We start from the raw sequence: 6,028 nt of genomic DNA on the forward strand, positions 1-6,028 counted from the left end.
GAAAGGAGAGTGTCTAGTAGACATTCCTAGTTCGTGACACCTCACTCATGGAAGCTATTTCACTGGCAATTCTTGTTTATTTTGGGTTGGAACAATTTCCAGGAGTGGGGTCTGGGGTGGGAAGTCTTTCATCTCCTTCTCTATCACAACAATGACTGCTCCTCTCTGTGTTCTCTTGTTATGACACAATTTTTTCTCTAAATTAGCTAGGACATCTAATCAATGTTTTTTTAATTTTATTTTTTGATTTTTCAATTACAGTTGTCCCATTTTTCCCCCATTGCTCCCCCCCACCCAGCCCACCCCTTCTCCCACAATGATATCCTTCCCCCGTCTAATCAATTTTTAATGTGCTTAGGAAGTCCAGAGAGCCAACTGTGTTGAAAACAAGCAATTTAAATCAACAGTGAAGCCACCACTTAAAAATAAAAAAAGAAAGGAAAGAAAAAAAGAGAAGAAGAAGGGATTACTACAGAGTGAATCTTCACAAACAGTGCTTTATTTGGTCACAGGGCCTTGGTCTGCTTCAACGATGGGAGAACTTTATTGGATGCTAATCTAATATCTAAGATTATATTTGTCTGCTCTTCCTTCTTGCCATTTATGGTGAAAAATGTGAGGCCAGAAAACCATAAATGTTTTGCTTCTTGTTTCTAGTCCCATCCCAATTTGACTTTTATGCAATGAGAGTAGAGGTTACAAGATAATTAGAAATTTTCTCCTCCCATTGTTACCAACACCTCTGCTTACTTTACAAAGATATGCCTGAACATTACTGCTTACCCTGAAAAATTCAATATGCAATATTAATGTTGTCTCAGGCTTTTTAAAGTTTCATGTGTTTCTGGGACATCATTATTATTTACCTTAGAATGCAGAAAAACTATTAGAAAGAAGACTTCAGGATAAAATCATAATCTCTTCAAGGAAAGCATGTCGCAAGGATGCCATTGTTAAGGGGTGGGATGGAGGAGCAAAAGGGGAGGTTAGACAGTAGTTTAAAAATATCAACATCTGGCATCACACCATTAATAATGCATTGATACCTTGTGGCCTGAAGGGAGAGGGGAATCAAGTCAATCACTGAGAGTTTTATATTAATTAATCTTCTCCTGTACTATCTAATTTGTATTTATTCAAAAGTAGATTTGATTGCAATTGCCATAGTTGCATTCATCCCTTTGGCACCAGGGAGGCCAGCCAACTATAACTTTTATTATCTCCTCTGGTGAAGACCACATTTGGTGACAAGTAAGTCTCTTGGGAGAACCTCTCTCCCCACCCCCTCATATTTTGGGTCCCTGGCAAAATTTCGCATTAAGTGAACCCACTCTTCGTGCTTTCCCTGGTCTCTCTTACCATCTGTGTCTCCCTTGCCCCAGTCCAGTTGCTTGAGGCTTGTGCTTCTGGAGTAGACACTGGTGAGTTTACATCCTGTTGTTGATGGCTTCAGGATGCTGATACTCCTAGGACTGTTCTAAGGGGACTCCATGCCTAGCATAATACCAGATCCAAAGGTATTATGATCTCTAATGGTGAAATTTTGGCCCTGGGGCAGCTACATAAAGGAGAAATTGTTCTCAGCAGTTTTGTTTTTCCAGGGTCACTCAGTGACTCTGAAGACAGGGTCCCAACTCTTTCAGGCCTGGAACTGAAGTTCTACCTATTTCACTATAAACAAGGCTGGTCATAGGTATAGGGCACATCTTTGTGGGGAGTGGTATAACACACATTTATTGTGACTCATATTAAAGAAGGAATTTTCCAGGGAAGTGGTACCTCAAAGAACTTTTTGTTCAAGATCCAAATGCAATGGGAGGATCTTCCCACTTCTCACTGTGGCTATCTGTGGTATAAATGTTGGCGACTTTGTGCTTTTGTGGAGATGATTATTTTCCTGATGATCATGTAAGGTAAGGGCTCATCCTATGAGTGAATGTGGTCTTCCCTGAAGGGTGTCTGGCCTGGAAGTCACCCCTGGGAAGAAGCAGATCCTTGGACAGGAAACCAGAGTCTGAAAGTCCAGGACTTATGAACCTTTCTGGGCTTTGGTTTTGTGAGTTTGAACATCAAGGAATTTGAGAGAATGTCAGGGTCTTCTACTCCATTTAGTTTTCCTACTAGCTGAGACTTTTCCATGATCTTTGGACTTTGTATTTCCTGAGGAGCTTTCTCCTTTAATCCTGGGAATGCTCAATCAGAAATTACAACCCAGCCTGGGGAAAAGATGGTTTGAGAGGGGGGTGTGAGGAATCACAGGTGGGACAGGTGTCCAAGGCTGCTCAGTCTGGGACTGTAATATGAACTTGTTTCTTCTGGTGCTGCCTCAGGAGGTACTTAGCCCCTCTCTCTTCTTTCATCATCATAAATGACTTTCCCTGAATGCCCAATAGCCTCCCGGGAGTGTCCCCAGTCTGCCTTCAGGTTACAGTGTAGACACCACTGAATGTGTATGAGTTTTCACATCATGGTGGCTTATTGTAAAAATATTTATAACCCTCAGATTCCAGTCTCTTCTCATTCCACTTGGGGTCTTCTCAGGCATGGACCTAATTCTTTCAGGCCTGGAACAGGGCATTGTCTACTTCAATTCCTGTTCCTGGACTGTTTTAAGTAGAAACCCTACTAGAATGCAGTGTATCCTTTTGTTTGCTCATAATCTTCCCAAGTATGCCCTCCTCCCTAAAACAATAACAGCATTTCCTAGAGATCCCTTTTGGGTCCTCCTCTTCCAGGGAGTCACCCCAAGTCTTTCCCTCCCTGGAACTCATAGCACTTTTCTGCCAATGATCTTTTGGCAATGAATCACACACATGCCTCATGACTTACTCCAATAATCCTTTTATGGTGAGGGTAATACCGACTTCACTTACTCAGCCTTACTAATTTTTATGCAGGGCAGAAAACTCCATCTGCACGATAAGTTTCTGGGATAATAACTATATTCTGCATAGTGGCTTTGATATGGGCAGATGTTTTTTATCTATCACCCATGTCAATATCTTTCCAAGAAAGAAATCTGGCTGACCTTCAAAGGATGAAGATAACAGACCTCCCTGGGAAGCCAATGCAAGTGAATTCACTATCAGATTTTTTTTTAAGTAAAAATGGAAGATAATTAAATACAGTGTAGCTGTAAAACAGATTTCATTGTGTTCTATATCAGTTCGTAAAATAAGCATAATCCCCATTCTTCCATGACTTTTTTTTTTTTTTTTTTTGTAGCATTTTCACCACAGAATGACTCCCTGATAACTCCAGTAAGAAATGTTAGGCCTACTTCTTAATGAAGGACGCGTGGGACTCCAGCGGCCCTCTGTCTCGCTCAGCAAGAATCCCCACTGATTTTCGGAGCCAAAAGTTATGAGGACTTTTGTTCTGGCACCGGGACCTTGGGCTTGGGGTCTGGTGTGGGGCTGGAACCCCTTGGTCCTCAGGTGGGACCTCTTCAGTTACGATATCCCTTCCAATTTATAACTGCTACAAGTGGGTGTATCCCTGGCTGGTTTGGCTCAGTGGATTGAGCGTCGGCCTGCGAGCTAAGTGTCGCTGGTTCGATCTTCCAGTCAGGGCACATCAGAGAAGGAAAACTCTGATTCCAAAAAACCTCCGCTGCCTTGCGGCATACCTCTTCAGGGGAAAGGCTAAGGGAGTAAACCCCGACAGAAAATCCGGAGCCGGAGTCCCTAAGGCGGTTTGACGTTGTAGTCATCACCGGCAACTCCTGCGGCGCACCTGAAGCCAAGCTGTATTGACTCCGTCTTTCCCTTGGACCCTTCAGCTGCGAAGAGAGGGGGGGTCTGCTGCATGGGCAACAGCAGACCCTCCATATCACCCTGCCCAGGCTCTGTAGCTTCAGCTTCACTGGAGAGGACACTCCAGCGTCATCGCAAGATGTCGATTTAACACGGGAGGAGACAGATACCGTGTCACTCCCAAGTCGGACTGCACAGCCATTCTCGGCAGTGCAGATAGAGTCTTAAGAAGCTACACCATCGTCTCTCGAGACGGACGGCTGCTGACGACTTCTTAATAAGCACTTATTCTAAAAATAAGCTGCAAATTAAATATTCTGAGATGGAAGGTTGGTTGGATGAAACACTATGCTATGAGACTAAAGCATGACATTCTAGGTATCATCAGATAAAACAAATGTGCAAAGAAAAAAAAAAATCTGTCAGGGAGATTACTCAGAGCCAAAAAGTTAAGAGGGAATATAGTTTTGAGTACTGTGACATTCTGGAGGTCTGTACAACCAGACAGAAGTCTACCCATCTGAGTCAATAGTAATTTATCATTTGGCACCTGAAAATTTTTCATTTTGCTGGATCTGACCTCAAAGTATAGAAGACACAAGGCAGCACCCAATAACCCTATTTATCTAGCTTATTGATGTAGAACAAAGTAACAGTCAATCATTCGTATTAGTCTGGTGGACTAATTCTAAAGTCTGAGGATTTTGTTTATTAGAACTACTAAATTTGGGACCAGACTGGTAACATAATTTCTAGGGAGAAACACTTATTAGAGGAACGATTATGTTTATTCATTCTATTGTTTATATGTTTCCCAGTAAAACTGATTGTCTCTCCAGGTTCTGTATTAGGAAGATCAGAACCATTACTTAATATGTCATTTTGTCTGTTTTAAAATATTTATCAAGTTAATTCACAAACTCATGGGTTTCCTCCAGTCCACAATTTCAAGTGTTTTGTGGAGACTTCAGAAAAAAAATGGTAAGTTTCAGTAACATGAGAAAGAAATAGACTGTTTCTGGAACCTTGGGTTCTTTTCCATTCAATTAGGTTAATCTTTTTTGTTGACAGTGACTTTGACTCACTGAAACGTGATAATCAATGATACTATACTTGTGAAGAGCCAAAGAGATTTTAGGCAGAAATAATATATTTTGTCCTTTGTCCTTTATTAAGTCTCTGCCTAGGGATAAAGTCATCCACAAGAACCCTGCTTGCTACAACGCAAAGGGTCTCTGCTTACACAACTTGCATGGGTCACAGGTGGCTTGCCATTCTGAGTTTGCAGATAAAGTACATCTTGATAAGTTAGGTTAAAAGTAGAATGATCATAGGCTGAGAGCACCAATTCAGCTCTCAGAAGGTGCCAGTCAAGTGCCTTTTTGCAGGAGAAAGCCACCAGCAGCTCTGCACCTGCTCCCTGGAGGAGGGGCCAGGTACTAGAAGGGCTGCCACATAACTGACTCAACAAAACCATGCGTAAGCCGGATGTGGCTTTGTATCCTCTGTAACGGGGCATGTGTGTTGCCATCTCAACTATACCTAACCTAATAGTAGGAACTATATGTGAAAGGGCTCAGGAGCCCTACTTAATGGCTCAGTACCTGGAAGGGTGCATTATCACTTGAATTCTATTGAGCAAACCCAATAACAGCAGAACTGTTCTCCATATATCAGAGGGAACAGAGAAAATGCACAGACATTTCACATCATTTCATCTAATTGTTGAATCTTTTTCTTGGGGTCATGCTACCGATGAAAAGTTAAATGAGAGAATGAATATAATCAATCATAATTAAGATGCAGAACATGTTGAAAGAGTCTGGCAAAAAGATTACACATCAGTCTTCCTTATTCGCAAGATTTAGTAGTGGCTGGGAAGTCTATCTGTAAACTGTGAGGGGGTGTGCTGGACAGAAAAAGAACACTGGAAAATTGTGGGATAGAAATACAGCTGGGAAATTAATGTGGTGCTCAGTGCTCGGAGGGAACTGGTTTCCTCTTCCACGTAGTCGTCCTGACACTGGTTCCTGCAGTTCAAAGGTTATTGCAGATGAACAGAGAATTACAACGACTGCAAACCTGGTGAGAATCATTGAAGTAGTTGGGAGAGGAAGTCATTTCAGGGCTCTATTTCAAGGAGAAATGAAAGTTGTTGTGTGCAAGGGTTTGCCTTGGAGGGGGTAGGGGTGGTGAACAAGGGGACAGGAATCAGTGTGTACATTTCCTCTTCCTGTTTCCTTAACTGACACCCTCTGGGCATCTCTGGCTCC

Source organism: Furipterus horrens, unplaced genomic scaffold (assembly GCF_987537825.1).
Source record: "Furipterus horrens unplaced genomic scaffold, mFurHor1.1.pri manual_scaffold_6, whole genome shotgun sequence".
Taxonomy (NCBI): Eukaryota; Metazoa; Chordata; class Mammalia; order Chiroptera; family Furipteridae; genus Furipterus; species Furipterus horrens.